This window comes from Papio anubis, chromosome 17 (genome assembly GCF_008728515.1).
Source record: "Papio anubis isolate 15944 chromosome 17, Panubis1.0, whole genome shotgun sequence".
NCBI classification, from domain to species: Eukaryota; Metazoa; Chordata; class Mammalia; order Primates; family Cercopithecidae; genus Papio; species Papio anubis.
In genome coordinates, this window is record NC_044992.1 from 71182076 (window position 1) to 71209970 (window position 27895).

The following is a 27895-nucleotide window of genomic DNA, read 5'->3' on the forward strand; positions in this document are numbered from 1 at the left end:
TTTTTAGGTTCAAGGGGATACAGAGGAAGCACACAATTGAGGAAGATGAACCTGCCTCTGTCTGACTCATCGGGACAGAGCAACAGTCCCTCCTGCCTTCTCGCAACATTGATTAAGCACTTACTATGTGCCAGAGAGGGTGGAGGTGGTCTCCTGACCCCCCTTCTCCACCGGAAGTAGAAAGGTCTCAGAACTAAGGGCTGAGATGGCGCTGGAATGTTCTTTAAGACCCTTGGAAGCTTTTAAGACTGAGGGGTTAGTCCAGAAACAAGGTCTTTCTTCTAGAAGATTCTGCATATGGAGCTGTAGAAATGGCACTCTGCGGGGCAGCAGGGACAAACAAGAAGTGGAAGACATAGCCCTGACCCTCTGGAGGCACCTGGAGGCACCCAGGCCACAGCGAGGAAAGAGACGGAAATAGCTTGCTGTCCCCAGATGCTCCTGTTCACACCACCAGCCAACCCCCTCCAGGCCCTGCCTCCCACATGCTGACTTCAGAAGCTGTCCACTCCAGGGCCACCTGGGCCTAAAGCCGGCTGTGCAGCCCGGGCCCTGCACAGGGAGGACTCGAGCCACACAAACCCAGCACCTCGAGGTTCTTGTTCCTGTCCCTGGGACTGCAGGACCCGACAGCACTCTTCCTTGAGGGCAGTGTGAGCAGGGCCAATTTTTTAAATATAGAGATGTAAATCAATGTGACGTCTAACGTAAGGCACCTTACAAATCAGAGCCCATCTTTTTAAACTTGGATGTCAAAGAGCACCACGCCCACACTAAGGTTCTGGCGTCCAGGGTCCAGGGGTGTAGGCAGCTGTGAGGCCTTCCAGGGACACCTCTGAACGCGCAAGGAAGCACCCACCCAGCGCTTCCCCCACCCTCGGCACACCCCAGAAGCCACCCTCAGAAGCCTCCACTGGCAATTTCTGAGTCTTCACATGTGGTTCCTCTTATCCTCCATCCCCTGTGGGTGCGACACAGAGGGCCAGAAGGTTTGCATTTACTGGGTCCTCAAAGAGGAGACCAGACGGGACCACGTTTGGCACAAGTGCTGACCAAGAACGGAGTCCTCAGGACACACCCCCAGGAGACGCGGATCCCACTCCCTGGGATGACGCTCCCCATCTCACCCTTGCAGTAACAAGATGAATGACCCCCACCCCCGCCTGAAGAGCCATGGGCATTGAGAGAAAGGAGCCACTTTCCAGCTGTGCCGAGGCTGACCGTAATGGGGCCACCAAGGTGCAAGGTCAAGCTCACCAGAAAGAAACCGGCGCGCAGACACGCAGCTCCCTGGAGCAGCAGACTTGGGTCCCCAGACCAGGAACCCGATCCCGCCACTGAGCCCCACAGCGCCCCAGCGAAGAACATGCTCAGTCAGCAACCGCTCGCTGGGCACCTGCTTTGTGCCAGGCACTGGGCTAAGCACTGAGAATACCAGATGAAGACAAGACAGTGCACCAGGTCCACATGCTTTAGGATTAAATCACACTGACAGCTCTGCCATCTTTCCTTTCCACTAAAATGGACTGTGGATCTCTTTCCACATCCATGAAAAGCAGCTGCCTAAAACCCACCGTGTGTATGAATAGGCCATTCTCTCTTTAACGCTTTTAACCAATCCCCGGCTGCAGGGAGTGTGTCAGCAGCGGGGAGACCTGTGGGAAGTGGCATGCCAGCCGCGCAGAGGGGAGGACGGACCTGGCGCCTCCCTCTAAGCCGGCCGCCAAGTCACGAGGGGCTCCTATGCTTTCCAAAAACCCTCCTAGAGGAAGAGCAAGGTGGCAGCCCTTGGCCCGTGGGCAGCAAATTCTTGGATTCTGCAAAACATAATTGTGAAGCCCAATCTGCCAGCGGAGAAATATGCAGCGCATTCACAGGCTAAATATAAATAATATTGATTCATCTGCCATCTTGAATTATCCATTCCACTTCTGTTTTCCATTAGCATCAATAATCACGAGTGTACTCCCCTGTGGACGGGGTACATTACGCTCCGAAGGATGCAGCTGGCCCCAGGGTCACACATCTGGAGGAGCCTCAGGATATCTTCCAGAATTATCTGGCATCTTCTAGAGCAATCCAGAACCTCCCTGGTACTTCTCCCTCCCTCTCATCTACTCCTCACTCCAAGCCCAGGAAAGAGGGGTGGCTCAAAGAGACATCTGAGACCCCCCTTTCGGAGGCAGTCTGCTCTATTTGGCAGCTGACTCTGGTTCTGGGAAACAATCGCACAAGCTCCAAGGTTCACTTCCAGGGAAGGAGGGGAGGAAGCTCCTGAGGCTGAAGCACAGCCCCACTGAACCCGCAGGGCAGAACCAGGGCCCATTTCCTCTCTGGGCCAGAAACCACAGTGACTGTCCTGCAGATCACCAGGGTCCTTGTCCCTCTGACAGCCCTCTGCCCCGAGGCCCTGGGGCTCTCTGATTAGCAGGGAGAGAGTGTGCCTAGCACCAGCCAGGGGTGGACCAGGGCCTCCGGCACACCCTCCTACCCCTTCTCAGTGGAGCCTCTAGAGGCAGAAACAACCAAGGCACGGAAACCCACCAGGGCCACCCACCGTGGGCCCAGCCTGGCCACAGAGCTAATGAGCCACAAAGACCCCTGCCCCCCAGCCAGCTGTCAGAATTCAACACATGTTGACGGAGAACGGACCATGAGCGGAGAGCCACGCTGGGTGCTCTGGGGAGATGTGGATCAGCTGCAGCCCCTGCCCGCAAAGCACTTACAGCCCAACACGGGAGACGGAGCTGCAGACGCCCACCAGGATCTGTGATTTTTTGCTCTTCCTTCTCAGTGCTGATTACAGCTCCCAGAAAGTGCTATGGAAAGCAGGTGCTGACTTCAGGCCCAGAGGAAGGCTTTGTGGATGCTTCTCATGTCCTCTGTGTGCCTGTCTACGTCAGTACGTCCCACTTGCTCACCGCTTTAGATACACCCAGTGATAACCTATGGCTTCGCTATGTCCCGTGTTGATAGAAGGATCCAAAACCTTCCCATCGGCCTTCACCATCTACTTAATGAGCCAAGCCACTCCTAGGACTCTGCAAGAGAAATGCTGGGGTCACCCCTGGCCTCGGCCTTCCTCCTGCTGGCCACACATAAGAAAGGACTTCATGAGGGAGACCCCCCTGGCTGCCACACACATTCACCCCAAATGCTTCCTGGAGAAAGCACCTGTCCTCACACTGCGAGCTCATGAGTTTGCCAAAAAGGCAATGCAGGAGCCTGAGATCACCTCCTGTCTTGCTGCTAAAATATCCCGGCCATGGAAAAGCAAGACTGGCCTCAAATTGGGGAATCTGGTCTTGCCAGCCCAGCTGTGCTCCAGGGACTCCGGTTTGCATTGGGAATGAGAGAGGGCTGGCCGGGTAAGATGGCAAAACAGACACAGTCCTCCTACAGACTTGTAGAAGGGCTTTCTGCCCGCCCCCACCCGGGGCAGAAAGAGGAGGCACGAGGGAAAACAAGAGCCCTGGCCAAGAATGAGCCCTCTGCCGTCATCCTGTGTGTGGCCCTGTGGCCCAGCACCAGCGCTGGGGAGCAGTTCTCCCCGCCTGACAGGAGGAAGGGATGGCCTAGTGAGGCGGGAAACAGAGGGAAAGTTGAGACCACTTGGGACAAGAAGGGTCTGGGAAGGCCCTCCTCACCGGTCACTACAGCCTGACACTTAGAAGGTACCACCTGATTTCAGCCTCTGCATCCACAGTCACCTACTAAGTGCCCCCTGTAGGCAGGGGTTGGCTCCTGCCTTCCCAGGAGAGAGGGAGGACAGCTTCTCCCTGTGGCCAGCAGGGAGCAGACACCCCCAAAAGCCACTGGGGCTGCAGGGCCCCCAAAGTGGAAATGACCTGCCAGTCTGTCCATCCCATGGGGGAGAAACAATCGGACCCCAGGCAGGGGGCATTTAGGGCAAACCGCTGGCCCACAGCATGGACTCTCCTCTTTGCAGCTAATTTTTGGGCTGCATGGGCCACATCTGGGCCCTGGGACTCCCCATGGAGCCATGGCAGGTAGGAGGATGGAACCCCACAGTCTGAAGAGCAGAGAGGAGCCTGGTCAGAAGGAGTCTTGGCTTCTTTATTCCTCCTTGACCCACCCTCTTTCCCATCCCTCACTAGCAATTCTCCCCAAAATCCCCCTGCAGATATCTGCACCTCAGTAGCATTGCCTGGGCACAAGCCACAGGAGCAGGAAGCACTGTCTGCTGGAGGCCGGCCAACAGGTACAGGGGCCTCAGCTGCCACTGCCTTTACACACGTGGCCAGTACAAAAGAGCACTCCAGGAGGAAGTTGGTGGCAATGCAGAGACGACCATGCACACGCATACATGCACACACACACACATGCACACGCACACACGCTCATGCACACACATACGCACACACGTACACACACACGCACATGCGCATACACTCACACACATGCACTCGCGCACACACCCTCCTCGTTGTTAAGGACCTTAACTTAGAATGATGTATTCTCTGTTCTCCTGGCTATAATTATTTTAGCGTGGGAGACAAATTCCGTCTCCAGCATCTCAGAAGTGCAATGTTGGAAAATCACATCCCATGGTCCTGGAAGATCCCTACCTTCTCCAGCTCTTTTCCTCCACACAGGAGCACAAACAGGCCCTTCCAAGGGGTGAACCCTGGAGGTTTTAATTCCTCCTCCAAGCAGCTCCACGTAGAGCAACAGAGACGCAAGGACCGTGCAAGTAACCATGGCAACTCAAGGAAGTTTAAAAAAATAAGTTTTTGAGTTGTTGAGTTGTTATTTGGTGCTTAGGTGGGTTGGACTCTTGCCTTCCTTTTGGAGATAAGGCCTCTGAATGGTGCTTTTAATGAGCTTTGTGGGCACCATATGGAAGGCAGCCTGTGCCCCCAGAATCTCACGACCTTTGAAGGGGGAAGCAAGTGTCTCATCTCAGTCCCAGAGTCCCGGGCAGGTCTGTCCTCAGATCAGGTTGCTCCCCGTGGGGTGACCTTGAGCCAGGGTGGCCCCTCCTTAACCTTCCACCCACCCACAGAAGTGCTGCATGCCTCCCCCTCCCCAAGAGCCCCGACATTTAGAGGAACTCTTACAGTACCCAGTTACTCTGCAATCCAGACCCCCCAGGACCCCAAATATTCATCCCAAGACACCCACAGGGGCAAGTTTCCATGCATACATTCCTAAGTGGAGGAAGAGGGTCAGGCGACCCCTGCGAGCATACGAATATGCTGGCCAGCGTGCGTGTGTGCAGGAGACCAGTGCAACCCCATCCCCACATGACATGACCCCACGGCCCACACTCGGAAATTCCCAGGGCCCCGTGAAGGGTCCAGCTGGCCTTGATGGAGGCGAATGGGAGCCGCTGTCCTGGGGTCAGCCCTTTTCTGTGCAGGCCACAGCAGCAGGTGTGCTGTGCCAAAGGTCATCCTCCCGTGTGCCGATGGGGTGTGTGTGTGCTCACACAGGCACAAAAGCACGCATGCTGCTATTCACACCGTGACCGTGAAGCCGCCACAGCAGGCCACATCCTGTGGCTCCCAAGGGCAGGCTGCCTTGACCACCTGCTGCACACCTCCGACAGAACCATGGCAGAGCCCCAGCCCCCCAGCAAGAGTTTGTTGCAGGTCGGTGCCAGGAGAGCTGAGAAGCGCTTGGGGCCAGCACACGGCTTGGGCCACAGCTGCAGAGGCAAAGGGCTGGGCTACCTGGCTGGGGAAAAAGGAATATTTTCTTAAAGGGAGAAAAATCCTAAATGGCCCTCGCAGTCTCTTGGCGCACATAATTGTAGTATCCAAGTTAATGAAAGGCCTGGCACATGGGCTGAGTCACAGCAAACGCCCAGCCCTGCACCTCATGTGCAGCAGCTCGTAGAAATCAGACGATGGCGGGCAGGGGGCGGGGGGGCCCACGAAATAAAGAGCATTTCCAGGAATGGCAAGTCTCCCACGCGGGATCATATCATCAATTAGCCAGTGGGAGGGCCGAGGAGTGCTGGCATCTCATTTCCACAAAGACAAAGTTTCCTTGAGGAAATTGCCAGAGTCTTCAAGGTACTGAAATAACACACAGAACAAATGAAGAAGGACGGCCGCAGGGCTTGGCGGATGCTCAGAAGCCCAGCTCCCGGCAGCCTTGCAGAGGGGTGTGTGTGTTTAAAGACACAAGTGGAGCCTGCGATGTCCAAGAGGCAAGCACTAGTACCCACACACGACACACACATGTGCTCACACATGTACGGCACACATATGCTCATGCATGCACACAGGTACATGTGGGTACACATACAAATGCAGAAACACACTTGTGCATGTGCACATACATGCACACACATGGACACATACAGGATGCACATGCATGCCTGTGTGCACACTCTACACACAGGCACATGCATGTACAATCTACACATGTGCACACGTGTGCACTAATATGCACACACCTGTGCACACATATATGTGCACAAGCATACACAAGCACATGCGTGCACACGTTCTGCTTGCAGGTGGGGGTCCACTATCCTGACTCCCAAACATTCAGGTTTGAGACTCTTGCAGATGCCAGGTACCCTGGAGACAAAATGCCCTCTAAACACATTATCCAGAATTTTCCCTTAATTCCCTACAGCACACGCCCCATTTGTGAGGAGACCCCCAGGGTCTTCAGGCTCTGACTCTGATGGAGCTCAGAGTATGCCAAACCTTTGAACAGCCCATTCCGGAACCTTCAAATCCACACCCCAGGGGAAGCAGTCTAGCTCAGCCGTCTAAGTGGAGGTGACTGATTTATTCTGACCATCCTGACTCTTCACGACACTGCTCTCCTCCAACCGTGCACAGCTTTAATTGTCCATCAAGCCGGGCAGGGAGGACCGTAAATCTTTCCTCCCGCTGCTCCAAGCTCAGCCTGCTTGACCTCCAATTGCCAGCCCCTTGCCTACGTGCAGCCTGGAGAAGTCCGCTAGCTCTGAAGGTGAAAGAGGGGAGTGAGGAAGGGGAACACAGGAGAGGCAGAGGCTCAGGGGTCAGGAGGGGAACAGAGAGAGCCAGGCAGCAGGAGAAAGCATGCGGCCGCCACAGCTGTGCCCCGGCTGCTCCCCCACCCCAGGGCCACTGTGGAGGAATGAATGCCTCAGCCTGACTGCAGCCTCCAGGGGCCACGTCTAGGGCATCTACACACCTCACCTCCCAGGCTCCCGCTCTCAAGCAGCAGGACCCTGATAAAGTGAGCCAGGCCCTTAGGGAGTCTTGGCATTCCCTTGCCAGGCTATAAAACATCACAGCCCCAGAAGGAGCCCGCTGCGGGGCATACTGCTTCTCCATCCAGCCTTCACGGTGTCTGCAACTGGGCCCCAGCTAGGGCCACAGGATCCTCTCTTAGGGCGCGTGTCTCTGTGAGGGCAGGGACGGGCCAGGGGCCACAGAGCCCCAGCTGTGGCCGGGAGAACCGAGCTGGTCCAGGAGGTTTAGCCACAAGCTCCAAGGCACGCCTCCTTCCCCTGCAGCAGACTTAATATTTTCTGTAATTTTAGTATATATTAATGCACTTCAAAGTGATGAACATTATAGTTACGATTATTACCTAAAGACTTCCTTTATAGCCCTCATTTTCTAGTGCTCATTACTTTCTGAAAAATTATCCTTGGGGGCTGAAATTTTCCTAGTCTGGTCTTGTGAGTTTTCTTCTTAGGTTTTGAGCAAAACATACCCAGAAGGGGGAGAAATTACTTCTCCCAAAGTCAGTCTCCTGGGTGACTTGTACCAAGGAAAGAACCCCGTGGGAAATGGGGCGAGCTGTGTCTTAGCATGTAGATACTGATACTATTATCAGTGACCTGTCTTAGTTGTGCCCGTCTGTTCTGGAGAGATGGCTCTATTTCAAAAGTCTAAGAGGCGGGAAGGTACCCATGCAACACTCATCTTGCATGCTGCAGCCTGGGCAAGTCAGGAAAGTGAATGCTGGCTATGGCAACGCTGCCAACGCACACACACAGGCAGATGTATTTTCAAACACAAAGGGCAGATCTGCAGAAAGCCCCCCGTCCGTGGCCCAAGGATGCTGTTAGAGTTAAAAGCAGGCAGATTCTAGGTGTATCGTTCTCAACAGTCCTAGGATGAGATCTGCCGGTGAGAAAGAAAAATGTACCCGCTGGAAGATGGCCTCTAATCATCCCGTAAAGTTGTCCCAGACACCATCACAAGGCTTTAACAGTGAGGAAAAGGGTAACAGGCTCCCCCATCAAACACAGGCCATCGTCCACCTGCTCTCCCTCCCACCCTTTGGCCATCAGCTAAAGGTTCCCAGCTGTCAAGATATCAAACAGACTTCTGGACGATAAAGCTCAACACAGCATTGGCTCTCTGGGAGTGTTGATTATAATGTTACGCCACTGACAACAGTAATTCTCACCTTAAATTTCTTCTCTTTTCTGCCAAGATTCCAAAATACTTGAATAATGTACCCTTGGATAGCACCCCTGAGAGGAACACAATCAACCACTGTTGGTCTCCTCCCCAGCAGCTGGGGGCACGCAGCCAGGGACACCGGTGAACCACATGCCCCGTCCCAGGTCTACAAGGAGCCTGTGGAAGAAGCCCCTCAGGTCTCTGGTTCCACTTCACCCGTCCCTGCCGTGGGGCCCCCAGCTGTGCCTAATGGCCTCACATCAATGATAGGCAATATTCCAGAAAGAATAAAAGCACACACTTTGTTTTTTTTCTAATGGGCTTTGCAAAGCTGTGCTTCGGTTTTTCATGCATTGAGACCTGAGATCCAAAAACATAGCCACAGGGAAGGCAGGGGTGGGCTGGAATCCCTCAGCCTGCACGGTAAGCGATGTGGCTGCAAACTGTAGGCTCAAAGGAGCCCGGGAAGGGCTGGGGGAGGGAGGCCATGATCCTCCTTCCTTTCCTCTCCCTCATGGGAAATTCAACTGGCATGGTTTGGAGCCTTGTCCCTGATGATCCAATGCCACTCCCTTTGCAAAAGCAAGAGGACCTGCTGCAGTGCCCCTCTCTCCTTGTGGTACTCTTTTTTTTTCTTTTCTTTTCTTTTTTTTTTTTTTTTGAGATGGAGTCTTGCTCTGTTGCCCAGACTGGAGTGCAGTGGTGTGATCTTGGCTCACTGCAACCTCCACCTCCCAGATTCAAGTGATTCTCCTGCCTCAGCCTCCTGAGTAGCTGGGATTATAGGTGTGCACCATCATACCCAACTAATTTTTTGTACTCTTAGTATAGACGGGGTTTCACCATGTTGACCAGACTGGTCTTGAGCTCCTGACCTCAGGTGATTCCCTGCCTTAGCCTCCAAAAATGCTGGGATTACAGGTGTGAGCCACCCTGCCCTGGCCTCCTTGTGGTACTCTTGACACCCCGCTGGCAGTGGAGGCATGGGGAGAGCACAGTGGGCCCATTGCGCGGGCACAGCACAGGCAGGAGCCCTGTTGCTCCCTGGATGGCCTGACCAGGGTAACCACCTAGTCCACGGCCCCACAGACAGGACCTCACTTCCTTCTGCCTGGCTTCAGGGTGTTCCTAAGGACATGAGCTGCTGGGGGCTGCTCCAGGGAGCCCTTCCAGGCCCGAGGGAGTGGGGGGTCTCCTCACACCCCTCCCTCTCTTTAGAGACATGCTAAGGGTTGTTTCCATCCTAGCATCTGCAAGTTTATCAGGAGCTCTTTTAAAGCAGCATGATAATTGTGCCCACAGGGAAGAGTTCGGAATCCATTCCTTAACCCTGACCCTTCCTAACCCTAGCAACGTGCTCTTCCCTCTACCAGGTGGATAGCCCCAGGGAAGGGTCCCATTTACCACGTCAGCAGCTTTACATAGATCCCCTGATCCACGCAGCAGTCCCTGCTTCTCAGCTGGCTAAACTGAGGTTCCAGAGCCTGCCCTGGGTGACAAGGCTGGGAAGGGTGCACGCCCTCCCCAGCGGTCTGCTGCAGGCAACCCTGCCACCATCAGAAGTCAGCTCTGGCCTCAGGCTGTCCCTGCCCAGAGCCCTCACACCAGCCAGCAGGTGCAGGCCGAATCCACTCACTACACCCACAGGTTGTGCGGCCAGCCCTGACAGGCTTTAAGGCCTCATGAAAGGTAACTGACATACTGCCTTGCTCAGAAGTCGCTTCCATTTCAATGTGCATGTAACTGTGTGTGCCCTGGGGGCAAAGGGTGAGTCTTATAAGAATGAGCTGATGGGATTGGGGAGTTGCCAAGATGTACAACCTCAGAACCTCCCATGAATACGAAAACTAACCAAGTGAAGACTCAGCCACACCTCCAGGGTGAAGGGCAGGTGTCAAGAGCAGGTCAGTAGGCTTTGCAGAGCCCATCGGGAGCCTATGCACGGACCCAGTTTAAAGCATATTCTGGGTTTCCTTTTTTTACGCGGCTCTCAAGGTGACAGGTAATGTCGGGACATACTGGTGTGTGTGGCTCTCCCATGTGATGCACTAGAAAGTCATCCTCATACCTCGTTGCTGAAAACAAAAAGCTAAAAACCCCTTCTTGCCATTGCTTTTTCAAAAGTGGGGTGGGGTGGGCTGGGGTGGGGAAGAAGAGGTCACCATCATCAGGTGCTTGATTCCAAGGTGCCCAGAAGCTCTTAGGAACAGACCCTGGAGCTTCAGCCAGCCCCCTGACCTCAAAAGTTCCAGAAAAAAATAGGAGTTGTTTTTGATGTAATCCAGGAGAGAAACCTCTAATTTGCATTGAGTAAGAGTTTGGAGTTATGAAAGTTTAGTGAGAAATGATTTCTAAAGGCACCAGGGTGTTTGTACTGCTTTAAATCTTTCTCCAAACTGTGGACCTTCCTAATACAAGGAAACTCTATGTCCTTTGGTTCCAAAGGAGGTTCCCATTTTTCCATTAAAAATCTCATTGCTGAGGACAGCCTGCTCCTCCATGTTCTCATGACCATTGCCTAAAAGCAAACGATTCGGAGACATGAGCCTGACCCAGGAATGGGCATTTGCTTGGTGTCCAAGGATGCGAACTGCAGGATGAGAGCAAGGGCAGGAGAAGCACCTGGACTCTGGGGGCCACCGTTCCTGCCATCTTCATCCCTGGGTCTCATCTGGTGTCATAGACGAGGAGACGTGGGTGAGAAGGACTGCAGTCCGTGGTGTTCGGGCTGCTCACGGGCAGAACTCTGCAAGTGCCCTTGGTTTGCCTGGTACGCTGCCTCCACTACAGTATGGGTGGCCCTGCAGAAGAGAATCTGATCTGGAGGTCCGGGTTACTTTTGTTTGTTTGTTTTAATGGAGGGAGAATTTTTGAAGCAAGACAAGAGGCCTTGGAGATATAAAGGCACACAGGATCCTCCTCTCTAGTACAAAAGATACATGTTATGATCTCAACCGGGCCCCCAAACAAGGACTTGAAACTGTTCAGGGGCTGGCTGGTGGCAGCTTTCTATGCTCGGGCAGTTTCCTTGCCCGCAAATGGGATTATTTTCTAAAAGGGCTAAAACAGACATACCCGGCCACCTTCCTCGCCAGCTGGCTTCCACTCACAGCCCAGCGCTCAAGGAAGGGTGGGCTCACCTTCCCAAGTATGGAGCAGCCAGCCAAGCAGAGACCTGTGCATACGGAGCTGATGGCCAGTGGTGGGTCCAGGAGGGAGATGGCCAGGTACAGTGCAGTTGCTCCACCTAGGCCTCTGTTCTTCTGGAATCTTGGGAGAAAGCTCTCAGCACAGCCGCTAACCAAAGCAACAAGCAAGTAAACTCCTTCTAAAAATATATAAATTCTCCCTCTTTCTTTTTTCTGCTGGGAATATGTTCTGAGCAGAAATAATTAAACCTTAAAAGAAAACTTGCAATACCAAGTGCTTGGCTCTTGGTCCTAAGAGGAAACTATGGAGGCTGAGGACCCCCAACTCAAGTTGACACCAGCAAGTTACAACCCACTTCTCAGGTGGAACCCGCAGGACCTGGCCCCGACCTACATGGAAGGAGTGGAGACGGATCCAAGGGAAGACTGATTGTCACTTCTAAAAAGCCTCCCCAAGCCGCAGCTTACTCTACCCACAAGGGGAACACTCCCCATAGAGGAGAGCACCCCATCCCTTGTTCTTCTGCCCCCTTTCCCCTGACTGCAGAGCCTTCAGTACCATTGTCTTGTCAATGTTTCAAGTGCAGAGAGTTTGCAGGGGCAGCAGCAGTGAGGAGAGAGAGGAGGGGCAAGGAGACCATCTCTAGCTGCTGGTCTGTCTAGAGACCAGGAAGAAACCAGAAGGATGCCTGGCCAGAACAGTCAAGGCCCCCGTGTGTCTTACAGGTAAGGGCCAGGATCAGAGGCCTGATGACACCAAGCTCCCTGTACTCGAGAGTTGGCCTTTGCTTTGGGAGAAAACATGCTTGTCCACTTAGCACTTGTAATTTCCGTACGAGTCCTATCACACAGTGGTGATCGCACATCCCTAAGCCCCTAAATTAAAGATGATGGACGGTCCTTTCCCAGGCCAAGAGGGTGACTCACGTGGCACCCAAGCAAGATGCATCCAGAACGGCTCCTTCCACCTAGAACCTGACCACACTTTTCAAAATGCAACTGATAGACTGTGAGCTTGCCCCAAGCTACAAATAAAGTAACAGACTTTATACTCTTTATTATTCTAGTCTCCCTCTAAGGCGTGTTTTGGTGTCAGTTTATGTGTTGGAGAAACTGTGATAGCAAACTAATTTACTAAGTGCATTGCACTTAAAAATGTCTATATTTTATACACCAAATCAGTCTGTGTCACGTGGTATTTCTTGAAGGGAGGTGACTCGTCTGTCTATGAGTCCTCAACCCAGAGCAGGCCCCGCTGTGTATGCACAGCGTATGTATGTATGCAATGCTCCTTGCATGCTCACCATGCAACCATTAACCAAGAGCCATCCTCAACCCTCACAAGTTATGCAAGGAGGAAATCACACAGTAAGCATCTGCACCACTCAGAAAGCACAGGAGAAAAAAAGAGTGAGGGGAGAGGAAGAGACAGACGGACAGGAAGAGAGGGAGATAGACCCAGGATGTTATAGAGGACAGGGATGGCTCAGACAGCAGCCTACTTCAGACAGCCAGCAGAAAGTAAGATGTTGAGGCTGTCTGAATGTTTCATGAGCCTGTGAAAATGCCGTGCTGCTTTATGAAAGAGCGTGGAGAGATGCTGCAGCTTATCCAAGGGTGGAGGTGCAAACGGGATGTGTTTACGAAGCCAGTGCCTTGTGCCAGGAGCAGGGGCCAGTGGCAGGCAGGGATTTAGGGGATGGTAGGTTCCCGAGGAACGGGTCTCTGTTGAAGGGGGAGAAAGTTTCAAGATGGCTTTTCCCCCTTCACTTGTTTAAAAATAAAAAATTCCTCACCAAATGTCAGCCGCGTGTCAGGTTCCATTTGTCTTTATAACAGAGTATCAAGCAGGAGTGTGGAGATAAATAAACACAGGGAGACAACCGACCAAACCTTGCAGGCTCTGGGCTGGGCTGGGCTAGAGGAGGGAAGCCCCACCCTGCAAGGGCTGAAAAATAATGTTGCAGTTTCGCATTCAGCGCTGTGGCTCCGGCCCACTGACATGTTTTCCTCTCTTTACTGCGTCCCCACCACCACCACTCTGGCACTTCTGAGTAGGAGAGGAGCATGACTGACGCATTCCTTCCTTCCTAATCGCACAGGTGCCATGGGTCAGACCACCATCTGCATATAACGGGGAGGGGGCAGATAAACCAAGCAGGGCCCCCGCCCTCAGCAGCAAGGCACCTCCAATTGCCACACATTAGTGTGAAGGCGCCTTAGGCCAGGGCTGACTGTGGCTGGGAGAGAGGTGGCAAAGAAGGCTGCAGGGGAGAGGCAGCAGGGCTGAACCAGCCAGGGAAGATGGCATTTTCTCTGGCCATCCCCAGACACCAAAGAGCCCGATAATCTTTCCATTTCAGCGATGCGCCATCAGCCACGCTCCAAGTTGAGTAAGTGACAGGCACAGGACAGAAGGCCCACTCTGGAATGGTACCCAGGAGGCCTCCTTGCTGTAATTACCTCTTCGCAGGCCCTGGGCTTTTCTGGCTCTTGAATGAGCCTGGGAGCCCTCCCCATGTCCTCAGCAGCCTGAGGGCCGGTGCCCGCAGCGCCTCCAGCGGCCCTGGGACCATGTAGAGGAGGGAGGACGAGGAGGGCAAGTTGTGGAGGCCTCGGCCCTGTCCTTGGTGCTGGCGCCCGCTAAGTGCCTGCTGAGCCACTGAGGCAGGGGCCGCCCATGCCGCCACCTTCCCTCCAGCTCAGCCTCTAGTCCCTGCCGAAGGGCAGTCAATACTCCCAGCCCCACTGTGGCTCCCGACCGAGGTCACTGGGTGAGGAGCGTTTGCAGCAAAGGCCCATCCGAGTAAGGGGCGGAGCCTAGGGACTTCCCTGGACTCCTGGCTCCTCCTGGCAACCCGAGGCGACCCGAGGTCCCCGGGCTGGGCACGGGTCTCTCTAGGCCCCAGGCACCTGAGGAAGGTGGATCAAAGCAATCATCCAGGTTCCCTTTTTCCTTTGGGGGGAGGGGAGTAGATAGCTGCTAGAAATGGACAACTCACACCCGAAAACCCCAGCCATGCAACAAACAGCCCAGCACCAGTGGCAACCCCTGCCGCACGCAGGCAGCCAACTCGCCAGGCCCAGGCTGTCTCGGCTTGGGTGCGTCCCTTCAACCGTGCTTCTGCTCCTTAACCCCTTCAGGGGTTCCCACGTCACCCACTCTGTCGCCCTCCTGGGGACAGCCTTGCCCTCCCAGAAGCTGTCAGCCAGGAAATGAGGGGTTAAGCGTTGCTTCCAGGAGTGTGCGGTGAGCGAGGCGCCCACGCAGGAAGGCCTCCAGTCCTGGGGGAGGGGCGGGGGGGCCAGCCTCGGTCCTCGGCCAAAGGGAGCTCCTCGCCCGCAGGAGGCGGAGAAGGAAGGCAAGCCGGGATGGTTCTAAGAAGGCTCCCCTCCTCCGCCCCCGCCATGCTGCTGGCGCTCAGTGACCTGGGGCGCCCCCCAAAGAGGCCCATACTCGGCTTTCATCAGGGAGCGCCTTCTCGACAACTTTTCTCCCTCTCTCCGTTCACAATCTTCGCTCACCTGGAGGGTCTGGTTTTAATTAGTGTAATATCCCCGTGAACAACGCAGCCTAATTAAGACATCCGCCCCGAATCCGCGATGCACACTTAATGAGCAGGTTCTGCCGCAATGTTTATACTTTTTTTTCCATTATTTTTTGCAGACCAGTAAAACCGAAGCCAGCTTCCGGCTGAAAGACCTCATTACGGGCGACCCCACTCCATTAGCCTCCTACCTGCTCCACGCTAAGTGCCCGGGGCGCCCGGGTGCGTACCCGAAGTGTCCCCGAGTCCAGCCTGCGTTTTCAGCAGGAAATTAGCGACCAGGAGCGCCCGAGAAGCGACTTCACCTCGCTGGGGCAGGAAGGGGGACCTAAACCCACGGATGGATCCCTTGGGTTTCTGTCCTTAGCCTCCACCGCGGGGTGTCTGGCGCGTCGGGACTAGCGGCTCCACTGGAGTCCTTTTTAAAAGTGATCGTTAAATAAATCAGCTCCCTCGCCAAAGCTGGAACGCAAAGGGGACGGGGAGGCAGCTCTGTCATCCAGGAGTTTCTCCCCACCTCGCTGGGCCCCCGCCCCCGCCAGTGGACTCCGGGAACATCCCACCCCACCCCACGTGAGACCAGGGATCCCAGGGCCGCTAGGGGACCCGACAGGTTCCCAATGCCCCTCCACGCTGGGCGCCGCGTCTGGGTCCCCGCACCAACACTGCAGGGCTGCGCGCCAGGGGAGGCTCCGCGTTCGGGGAAGGGAGGCTGCGACCCGCAGCATCAAAATGACCACCGGCCTCGCGCCACCCCGAGACGCCACAGGAGACCACCTTCCCGAGGGTGCGAGCCCCAGACGCCTGGGGCGAGCCCCCCACCGCCCGGGGCCACCGGGGCAGAAAGTTTGGGCCAGGGGCGTGCCCGGCTTCCCCAGCCCGGCCGCGCTGCTCTAGCCCCTGGGGGCAGCCAAGGCTTAGGAGAGGCAGCCTCTGCTCCGGCTCGAGCCTCCCTAACGCGCTTGGGGACTCGGCCCGGAGCGCCCCCAGCCCGCCCCCTGTAGGGCCCTGCGCGCCGCTCGCCCCTCGCCGCTCAGCCCCCGCGCACACCGCGGTGCTGCGGGCCGGCTCCTATTTGGGGAGCTGTGGCAGCCCCTTCCTCCCCATAACTCCTTTGGGTCATCAACCTCTCCGCGATCCTCCTTTCAGAGGACCCCGGCAGGGCTCTCTCCGGGCCTGGGTGCCGCGACAGACGCACGTTGCACCACCGCCGGGTCGCCAGCCCCTCTCTCACCCGCGCGGGCTCCGGCTGCCTCCCTGGACGCGCCCCGCGGGGCCGGGATCTCCGCGCGCCTCTGCCTCCCCCCGCCGGGGAGTTCCCCGCGCCGGGCATTGTGCCGCCGCTGCCGCCGCCACCGCCACCACCACCGCCACCGCCACTGCCACCGCCACGCAGCGCGCGGGACTCCCCGGCGTCTCCATGGAGCCCGACCCCCGGGCCTTCCCATTCACAAAATCTCCCCTCTGGCCCACGGCCGAACAGAGCGTACGGACCCCAGCCCCGGTGGGACCCAGGGACCCCGACCCCGCGCAGGGACCCCTGACCCCGAGGGCGCCACCCCACCCCACGCGCCCTCGGGTCAGCCCGGGCCGCGCTCCGCAGCCCGCCTCCCACTGCCGGGTCCCACGCGCCCCTCCCCGGCCATGCCCCCCTCCCCCAGCTCAACCCGATGGGAATGACCGCCGCAGGGCGAGGCGGGCGACGAGGGCCGGGCTACTCACGGGCTCAGCGCTCCCCGCGGCAGGTGACTGGGGGCCGGCGGCCATGCCCCGGCTGCATCCCGGCCGCCGAGCGGGCAGCGGCGTCCCGGGGCCGCACAGGCACCGGCGAGCCGGCGGCAAGGGGCGCGCGAGGCCGGGCTCGCGCGGCAGCGGTGGCAGCTGCTTCTCCTCCGACCACGCGAGCTGCTGGGGCCCGGCTGGGGCCGCTGTCCCAGGAGGTTCTGCTGGCTTCGGAGCAGCCCCGCGCTCGCTCTTCCCTCGCCGCCTCCTCTCTCTCTCTCTCTCTCTCTCGCTCTCTCTCTCTCTCTCTCCTCCCTCCTCTCTCCGCCCTCCTTCTCTCTCTCTCTCTCTCTCTCTCTCTCTCTCGTTCCTCTGGCTCGCTCGGCTGGAGCGAGGCGGCAGCAGGAGCACGCGGCGGCGGCGGCGGCGGCGGCGGCGGCGGTGGTGGCAGCTCCGGCGGCGCGCGTAGCGCGCGGCATGGGAGGGGGCTCGGGCGGTCGCGCGGCCGGGGAGGGCGGCGGAGCGGGGAGAGCCATGGCCGGGTGGGCTTAGGCGGTCAGCACCCTGCGGCCTTCAGCACCAACCCCTCAGGGCAGGGGCACAGAAGAGGTGGAGTACACACGGGAGATCCCAGAACCCAGTGCTGCCCTGGTCCCTTCAAGGGCAGTCCCAAGCCCGCTGCCCCTCCCCACCTCAAGGCTATCTTGGGGGCGGTTCAGCCCAGGTGACCCTTAACAGGACCCCTGCCCTTGTGCCTCCTTGTCCCTGGGGGCCATTTTTCTTTCCCAGGCCCAGGGATCCCCAGCAATGGGACATGGTCACCAAGCATCAGGGACGAATGCCATGAGTTGCCCACACGCCCCAAACGCCCTCACTAAGCCCAGGTGCATGCCATGAGTTGCCCACCCCGCATGCCATGAGTTGCCCACACGCCCCAAACGCCCTCACTAAGCCCAGGTGCCCTGACTTCCTGGGGGATCACTGGAGAGAAAGCCACTGGGCCCACTCCAGGGTGTTAGTCCAGATTGGCCAACCCAACCCATTTAAACGTTTCCACCTGCGCCTGGGTGGAGAGGAAGGACTGTGGGAGGTCAGCTTAGGATTTCCCTAAAATCAGAAGATCAGGCAGCTCCTGTCCCCAGTCCCAGCCTCCCCCAGCCTGTAGGATAAGGGGCCTGGTGTGGATTCTGGGAGGGTCTCCATCCTTGGTGCAGAGGGAGCAGGACACAGTGGAGTGGGGACCTTCGGGAAAGGCAGGAGAGATCGGCTGCTGGGGTCAGCCCACCACTGGCACACAGCACCAGAGGTGGGCGAGAAGGCCTGGACGGTCCCAAACAGGTTTGGGCAGGCCTGAGCAATCATTTCCAAAACAAAAGACCTTCTGGTGCAGCACTCGGGCTGGAGGAATGAGCCTGCACTGTCAAAGGACATTTCCAATCTACACACAAACAGATCCAAACCTGTCCCCACGTTGCTTTTGCTCCTGAAGGCTGCTCCTGGAACAATTAGCCTCCTCCTGGCACCTGACTGTCCTGCTTTTCTGTGTGAGGTGAAAAGCACATCATGGAGTCTGGGGTTTGGTAGAGGCCTGGAAGACCCGGAGGCCAGGAAGGGAGGGGCCTGGATTTGGAGCTTCTCCATGCTGGGGGCTCTGGGCTGCTGGCAGCAGAGACGGTGGCCAAGACAGTGGCCACTGCCCACTTATGAGCTTCATGCTTTTAATTGCTGGCCCTCCAGCCTGTCTGGGTCATTGATCTGTCTTGGCCGGTGGGAATCGTGTTATACAATTCCAAGCATAGAGCTAAACAGTCCTACAGCTAACCACCAAATAAATGCCATGTCTATGAGCAAGGCAGCTGCCTGGTTGACTGAACTTTCCCCAGCCCCCGGATTTGAAATGGCGCATTCCAGCTCAAAAGCCCTAATTGGGCCTCTCCGTTCTCTGCTGTCAGATGGTCCAGACTTTCGTGGCCTCCAATTCCCGGCTGGGCCCAGCCACTGCCTGGCAGGCACCTGTCTCCCTGCAGGCAGAGCTCTTGCCTCGCTGTGCCGGCAGCGCCCCCTGTCGGTCCCACTTGTCCCTTGCCCAGATTTCTTCTCCCTGGGGAGTCCTTTCCTCTCTCTCTCTCTCTCTCTCTCTCTCTCTCTCTCTCTCTCTTTCTGGTCCAGACCCTACTGCCCTTTGGAGGCTCCTCGCAGAAACCTCTCAGAGTGGGGTTCAAGCCCATCTCTGTCTCCCTTCAGCTCCCCACGCGAGTTCTGCATGTGCCTGCGAAGTGGGGACAATTTACCTGGCAGAACTGTGTGCCCGAGTGGAAAAGCGGTCCTGCAAAGCATAGGGCCTTGTAACTCACTCCTTGGGGACGTTCTAGAAGAGCTCTCTGAAGACAGCACCAAATCTTGTTCCACGTGAGGACGCCCCTTGGGGACAGGCCCCAGCCAGGCCGGCCTCATTACCAGCCCCAGAGAGTTTGCCCTTCACGCTCAGCTGTTGTTGACAGGGATCTGGCCGGAAGAGAGTAAGTGTCAGGGCCGGCAGGACATACCAGCACTCACCAGGAGGTTTTCCTTTCAGGGATATCATCTAAGAGAATTTTTAAAACCTCTGATTTGGAAACTTCAATTTTTAAAAAGTGAGCACATGGGGAGGACTGGGGAGTCCTTGGCAATAATCATTAGGAGAGAAACACAGAGAGACTGGGCTTGGGGCCAACAGGACAACTGAACACACAGAGCTAATTTCGTGCCCTCTGAAAAATCCCACTAAAACTACAAAGAGAAAATTTTTAAAAAGGGGCCAGGAGCGGTGGCTCACGCCTATAATCCCAGCACTTTGGGAGGCCAAGGTGGGCGGATCACCTGAGGTCAGGAGTTCGAGACCAGCCTGGCCAACATGGTGAAACCCCGTCTCTACTAAAAATACCAAAATTAGCCAGGTGTGCTTGTGGGTGCCTGTAATCCCAGCTACTTGGGAGGCTGAGGCAGGAGAATCACTTGAACCCAGGAGGCGGAAGTTGCAGTGAGCCAAGATCGTGCCACTGTACCCCACCCTGGGCAACAAGAGTGAGACTTCCGTCTCAAAAAAAAAAAAAAAAAGGCATAAACCCCCAATGACCTGGAGAACAGGAGGAAAGAGAACAGTAGCCGGCTGTGGGCAGTGGGGAGGCACAGGAGAAGTGGTGGCCGGCCCTCACGGAGCTGAGTCTCGGCCCAGCAGCAGGGAAGGCTGACAATGGAATCCCCCGAAGGCTCAGAAGCAGTGGGGCCCAAGACCTGGGGAAGCCTGGAGATCCTTGGATGGCCCCTCTGGAGGTTTATTCCCTGGGGACGCTGAAGAAGTCTCTGTGGCTTGGGGGCCACCACACACTGTGGACAGAGCAGCGTCCTGCACGGAGAGCCCCCTTTTCCCTCACAGCACCTGTCAGCATCCTGACCTCCACCCTCCTGGCAGGAGGCCAGAAGAATCTCCTCTGGGGAGTCTCACCAGCACCTAGAGGGGAAACCTGAAGATAGAGCTTTGCTGCTTCCCAGCACAGGCCCCAATCCCTGCTCAGAGCTGCCAACCAGTTTTGCAGCCCCCCTAAAGGTGAGTAAAAAGCCAAGGATGACCAGACATCTGCGGAAAGCCTTCATGAGAAACAGCTGCCAAAGACCGAGCTCTGCAACAGAGTGAGTGGGGCCGACTTCGAGGAAACAGACATTAGGTAGGGAGGAGAAAATATCAGAAATAGCCGTATTTAATATCCTCCCAGAGATCAGAGGAGATACCGCATCCATGAAACAAGAGCAGGGTGCTATTTTAAGGAGAACATTTAGAGAACAAAAAAGCTGGGAAGTTAAAAGCATGAGAGCAGAAACAAAACATCTCAACAGACAGGCTAGAAGAGAAAAGTAAGGGAATGCCCCAGAAGGCAAAGCAAAAAGACAAAGAGGAGAAAAAGAAGAAAGAGGGGATGAAAAAACTAGATGATCAATTCACGAGGCTCAACACAAAAGGAATCCTAACCCCACTCCCATAGGACCCCCAGATAGAAGGAGGAGGAGGAAAAAAAGAAAGGAAATCATCAATTATTTAAGAAAATTTTTCCAGAAATAAGTTTCCAAATTGTCCACAAAATCGATGGAAATTGATTCATATCAAGGCATATTATCTTGAAAAGTAAATCACTGAGGACAACAAAAAAATATTTCCCCAAGTTTCCAGGTGCCATAAGAAAGAGCAGGAATGAGAATAGCTCCAGAATTCTCAACACAAAGAAGGCAAGCTAACCAATCACAGAGCGTGCCTCCAAAAGCTGACAAAAAGTGCTATCTGGCCTGGAATCCCTCACTTCACAACATTAACAATCAAATGTGAGATTAAAACAAAGACGTTTGCACATGCAACGTCTCAACAAAATTATTTCCTACACACCATCCCTCAGCTACCAGAGGATGTGCTCCAACAAAACAAGGGTGTAAAACATGAAGGAGGACAACGAGGGATGGAAGAAACAGAAGATCTAGTAAGTGGGGAGGGATCCACATAGAGGGAGAGGAGGGATGGCAGGAGGGCAGCTGTGTATCAGGCAAGAGGTTGCCAGTCCGGATGAGAGCAGGGTGGTGGCATGTCCAGCTGCCTAGGGCTCATACATGTGGTGGGCTGTCATTACCAAGATGCCTCCTGCCATTGTGCCACCTTTTCAGTGCCAGGTGAGCCTGGCCCCCGCCCCACTCTATGCCTGGCCGGCTCGGGCCATGTTGCAGTGGAGTGCCTGTTTTCTTCCCCATGCACTGCCACCTGTGCAAGCTGAAGACCCTCATTTCGCCCCACAGAAGCATTTACTTTGATCTATTCTTAGCAACAGGAAGTGGCCACTGGGAGCAAAGAAGCAGAAAACATCCATCAGCCCACCAACCGGCCAGAAGCCCCAGCCGAGGAGGCCCTCGGTTCCCCAGGCACCCCTCATGCCTTGCCCATGAGCTCCCTAAAAGAGGCTCTTGTAAAGCGTGGGGCAGCTGCAGTTCCAGACTTTTGCCTTCTCTCCTCCCAGGCTCCTCTGTCTAAGGGTAGCAGCCCCAAATCATCACAGACAGAAAGGACATCATGGCCCCACTTTCATACTCAGCACTGGACACATCCACGGATAGGAAGGAGGTGAAGATGCAGCTGTAGAAGGATCGAGGAAAGCAAGAGATCAGGGGCCTGCTTTTTCCTTGCTGGTCTTTGATGTTCTTGTGAGGTCCGCAGATGGCCAGCACTGACGGCGTGTTGGAGAGCTGATGTCACTGCCATTGGCTGCCTCATTTGCTCTCTCAGTCCAAGAGAGTAAATTATAAGGTTATTAAATGCAATCGTAACCTCCTTGTTAAGAATGGATCTCTTGGCCAGGCACGGTGGCTCATGCCTGTAATCCTAGCACTTCGGGAGGCCAAGGCAGGTGGATCACCTGAGGTCAGGAGTTCAAGATCAGCCTGGTCAACATGGCGAAACCCCCTCTCTACTAAAAATACAAAAATTAGCCAGGCAAAGTGGAGGGCACCTATAATCCCAACTGCTCAGGAGGCTGAGGCAGGAGAATCACTTGAACTCAGGAGGTGGAGATTGCAGTGAGCCAAGATCGCACCACTGCACTCCAGCCAGGGCGACAGAGCAAGACTCCATCTCAAAAAAAAAAAAAAAAAAATGGATCACTCTGTCTCTCTCTATACAAACACACACACACACACACAAAACTTCCCTACTACTGCCAGGCCTGCTACCGCTGTTGTATGTGTTGGATCTCTCCTTTGGGCCACCATCCAAGCACCCTGTGGGATCCTGTGCAGCCCCGCATCAATAACTCCCACTTAGGGAGAGCCCCACACAACCTGAGGGAATGTATGATCAAAACACCCCACTAGTGTTTCACGACACACACGGGGCAGACGTGCAAACATTTATTCTCTGTTGGGCTCTCAGGGGCTGTGCACCTGTCCGGGTTCCATGGAATGTAGGTCACAAGGAGACCTTGGAGGTCAGAGACACCAACCAGCTAACTTAAATAATGACGTCACTGGGCCGGGCTGTGCTCTGTCCCACAGCTGGAGGAGAGGTGCTCGGCCCTCACACGCCCAGCCTCAGCCTCAGCCTCAGCTGTGTCTGCCGGCTGGCTCTCCACTCTTCACTTAGTCCCAAGGTTTATCATCCCTCGTTCTCCTGACCCTTTTTTCCTGGCAGATGGTGGCACAGTTTCACCTCGAAGCTAGAGCCTTCAGATGGGAGCAGCTTTCTCCCTGCACGCCTCCTTCTAGTTTCATCTTGCCTTCCTGCTCCCTTTCAAATGCTTCTGTTTTCTCCCTCCATCCAGCCCTCTCTTGCTCCATCTTCTTCTGTCTTTCCTGCTGTGGGGGTGGAGGGGTCTTAGCCTACCAGCCTAAAAACCTTATCTGGTCTTCCCTGTCCTTCCAGAAGCACCCCTAGATGCTCCTCTCTCCCCTTGTTCCCCTGCCATCCTTGCCTTCCCTCGATCACAAGCACCCCCACGTCCACACCCACCAACACCCCAGGGAAATGGCTCTCTGGGGCCACCAGGGAAGGCCGAATCACAAACAGCTGGGCCTGTACTCCCTCCTTGGTTTACTTGATCCCTTACCGCAGGTGGCCCCGTGGCCAAGTCCCTTTCTAGAAACCTCTTCTTTACCCTCCACCACAGCACCGTCTCCTACTCTTCTTTCCCAAGGTTGCACGTCAGCATCTCCACCTGTCTTTCTCTGCTTCTCCCTAAACACCAGCTTCCCATCTCCCCAGGTGTTCCTATTTTTCTCCCCAGTGAGCTCATCCCTCCAGTGGTCTCACTGTCGTGGAAGTCATCCCCACATTTTGAGCTGGAAGCAACTTCAGAGGTCGTGTTGTACAGTCACCCCATATTACAGGTGAGAACACTGAGGCCCAGAATGTCCCATGGCTTGCCAGCAGCTCTGCATCCCGGCCTGAGATGCTGCCAACTGCACCAGCCCTGCTGCCTCTTGTGTCACATGCAGGGAGCAGGCAGGCGCATCTGCGATGTCACGTGTGCACCTCCAGGCTTGATATTTTATTTAAGAGTGTGCGACTCCATATCAGTGCCCAGTGGCTTTCAGTTCTGACATTTATCTTCTCGAGAGGAGGATGAACCACTTGTACGCCGTCCGTCTCTCCTCCCACGTGGATGGGAAATGTCAGAAGGAAGTCCAGGCAGTTCGGGGTCCTACGTCCACACCACGAGGATTTGCTCTTTTTGTGCTGCTTGATGGCACAGCTGCGTTTGGGGAGCGGCGATAGCCTAAAAACGCACAAGTGGAAATAGCAAGGGTTTTCTGAGGCACCGTCAATGTCTGCAGCCGGGGCAGTGGCCAGTGTCACCTGGAACAGGCCCCACAGTCCACTCAGGGGCCTACGGGTTCTTCCCCGTCTTCCATCTCCTTGTCTTGAGTGGGACATGAGCCGTATCTCTGAGCTCAGCCTGTGATTGCACAATAATACCACCCAGAAAACAAATTAAAAATAGGAAAAATCCATCCAAGCCGTGTGCCTGCTCAGGCAGAATGGTGTCAGATTGCTAGGCAACTCCAGGCAGTCCTGGGGGAAGGAGGGCCGTGCTCAGCTTGTTCTGCAGAAGTAGAATCCTTGTCCCTTTTGTGTGGATGTGCTCAGCCGAATCTCAGCAAAAGTCATGAAGAGAAAGGAGAGGCGGGCTGCATAAGCCGGCGGAGTGCACATCCGTCTGGACAAATGGATTTTCCAGAGGATGGAGAAGAGATGGGGGTGTCCACGTGATGAGAAACATCTGGATATGCGCTGGAAAAATCAATCTGATTTCTCTGTGCTTCCCAAGATCCAGGTGTTTACAATTGTGTGGACAAAGCGTCTGAATGTTAATGAAGTATTTCCCCTCAATATCCTGCATCTCCTTCAGCAAGAGGCAAATGTAAACTAGGCTCAGCAGGCCTGGGAGAGACGGGGAGCAGAAGGAGGAACTAGAGAGGCCCAGGCAGAGGAGGCCGGGAAATCACAACGGCCCAGTCAGGGTTTCTGCTCCCAGGAAGGAGATGGAGGCAACAAGGCAAGAAAGACACGTGCGTTTTTCACAGTTCAGTCGAAATCATCATCACATTAATATGTTTGTGGATGCTAAGACGTTGGCTATAAGCATCATATACTTTTCAAAGAAAGAGGCAGGGGATGTGGCATCATGAAACATAGCACGAATTTTCCATTTGATTGTAAGCTCTTTAGGACTCCGGGATGGTAGAACCTCGACAGCATGTTCTCTTTTAGGAGGTGCAGAGACTGCCCAGGGCCAGCACAAAAGGGTGGATTCAGGTCCTGGGGCTGCCACAACCAAGTCCCACAAAACCAGAGGCAGAAAACGCAGAAACTTACTCTCTCACCGTTCTGGAGGCCAGGAGTTTGGGATCAAGGTGTCGGCGGGGCCAGGCTCTCTCAAAGGGCTCCAGGGGGATTCCCTCCTGTGCTTCCCTCCTCGCTCCTGGGGGCCACAGGCAATCCCAGGTACCCCGGGGCTTGTGGCTACCTTTCTCTGACCTCCGCCTCTGTCTTCATGTGGCCTTCTCCTCTGTCCTTTTCTTTGTACAAGGGTGGCAGTCGTTGGACTTAGGGCCCCCCCGATCCTGTATGACTTCATCTTAACTAACTATACCTGCAAAGGTACTGTGCCCAAATAAGGCAGGCTCTGAAGTTCTAGGTGGACATGAGCAGGGGATGGGGGGCAGCTCAACCTACTACAAGGGGCTTGTGAAGGGACTCAGGCAGGCTCCAGGGCAGGTGGACTCCAGCAATCCTCTGATCTCCTCCAAGTCCCCGACAGACAGGGTGTCACCCAGGGAGCACTCCAGGGATAAGCCATTCACCATCTCCCCTCCCCCAGCGCTGGGGGAGCCCCCTCTACTGGAAAACGTCCTTTTCAATAGCAACCAAATTCTCCTCTGGCAGTCGTCCAGGTTGGAGTTCAGACCTACCTTCTGGAGTAACAAAAAATAACAAAAACAGCAATCATGGCTCCTTCCCGCACCATGGAGCCCAAGCCAACCACACAGGCACACACGCACATGCACACACACGCATATGCACACATGCACACACGCACACATGCACACACATGGGCATGCACACACACATGCACACACAGACATGCATACACACACAGAGACATGCATACACACGCACATGTACACATACACATGCACACATGCGCACACGCTGTCCTGTAGGTATTTCTCAAATGACCCCCTCCTGGACGCCCTCCTGGAACCCCACACGATTCTCTGGCAGTTCCTCAATGGTCCCAGAACCTGGCTCCCCCCTCCATAGCAGGGGTTATCATTCCTGCCCTTGAGACCCAGGCTTTCCACTGTGACGTCCTTTGCTGCCACATCACACCCGATCTCATTTCAGGCTGGTTTCTTCTACACCACTCCTGGGGACATCCAGACACCAATGGGGCACTTCTTCTCTTACTCCTGTTAAAGTTAGTCCAACTTCTTTTTTATTTTTTTGAGATGGAGTCTCATTCTGTTGCCCAGGCTGAATCTCGGTGGCACAATCTCGGCTCACTGCAACCTCCGCCTCCCAGATTCAAGCGATTCTTCTGCTTCAGCCTCGCAAGTAGCTGGGACTACAGGCACGTACCACCACGCCTGGCTTATTTTTCTATTTTTAGTAGAGATGGGGTTTCACCATGCAGGCCAGGCTGGTCTCGAACTCCTGACCTCAGATGATCTGCCTGCCTCGGCCTCCCAAAGTGCTGGTATTACAGGTGTGAGCCACCATGCCCAGCCTGTCCTTCACTTTGTATCATCCCAAAGTTGAAACCCAGTACTGAAGGGTTTGATCCAAGCTGGGGGAAACCGTTGAGCAGGAATGGAGCCCTGAGCAACCCTGCAAAGCCAATGATACCCAGCAAGGGGCCATCAGGAATCTACACACTTTAAAGGTACAGCTCTTAAATAACCACAGTAAAAGCACATCTCTACCAATAGGCAGAAGCGAGGCTTAACTGAATCATGTTGGATGGCTTTTGTCATTAGAGTCTGCAATACACTGAGTGCCTCGATGGAAAATTCTGACCTGTACTAGTGTCCATGAACTTCTCAGTGATGACTGTCAGGTCAGTGTCAGTTTCATTGGGGCATAACCCAGCGTCCTTCAGAAACCAAGTGTGGGAGTCGTGCACGTCACTAAAAGCTCGTGTGTGCCTGCAGGACTCAGGGGCACGTGGCTGTGTGGGATGCAGCCCCTATGGGCAGCTTGCTGCTAGCACGTGGCTACTCTCACCCATGTGAAGACACATACATCACACAAGACCGAGCGTGTGTTCATGACACCGCTTAAGAGACACCTGAATCTGTGGAGAACGATACGAGACAGGCCGTAGAGAAGACAGCAGGCTAATCTCAGACCTCTCAGACCCTGAACTGTGCGTGTCTTTGAATTCACCCTTAATGTAAATTTCATCCTCCTTAGTTCAAGATCTTTCCAAAGTAGGGATTTTCTAAGGTATCCCTTCGTTCTCATTCTCCTCCTGGAGACTCTCTGTGGCTTCTCTTCAGCCGTGCACATGTTACTAGGTGTACACAGGCTAACCCAGTCACCACCCACAAAGGCAGCAGCTGCTGGTCACCACCGCCAGCCAGACTCACGTCTTGGCACAGCTTCAGACCGCCTGCCCGTGGAGCCTGATGAGTGGGGGGTGGCGGGACTGAGCCCCCTCCTTCCAGTTCCAACCTGCTGTTGGAGAAGCATCTGTCATGGGGAGTGGTAGCACTGCACCCTGTGCCCTCCCTGGGCTTTCCCTGCCTCCTGGAGACTCAGCCAGAGGAGGTGGGGCTGGGAGGTGGCCTCTCCCTCTCACAGGGCCAGACCACCGCTCTCCTTCCCCCAGGTCTGAGTTGGCTCAGGCCGCCGTCTCAGAGGACCACAGACTGTGGGCGTAACCATTCATTCTCCCGCAGATCTTGAGGCTGGACGTCCAAGATGGAGATGTCAGCAGGACGGTTTCCCTCGGAGGCCCCTCTCCTTGCTGTCAGCTGACCGTCCCCTCCCTGTGTCCTCCACCACCGTCCCTGT

At 55.3% G+C, this 27895-nt stretch overlaps 1 protein-coding gene across 6 annotated transcripts in view; it reads right to left on the reverse strand.

Annotated features, from left to right (window-relative positions):
• RBFOX3 (RNA binding fox-1 homolog 3) overlaps positions 1-17136 on the reverse strand; it is a 518131-nt gene extending 500995 nt beyond the window's left edge. For 2 of the 6 annotated variants that reach the window (XM_009191385.4, XM_021928085.2), the window contains exon 1: positions 16810-17132. The gene's annotated coding sequence lies outside the window, so the exon portion shown is untranslated. Of the gene's footprint in view, positions 1-16809 lie in introns of all 6 variants that reach the window. The other 4 variants (XM_009191383.4, XM_017951046.3, XM_009191384.3 and 1 more) reach the window with 3 other exon arrangements.
• Between the last annotated feature and the right edge of the window lie 10759 nt (positions 17137-27895).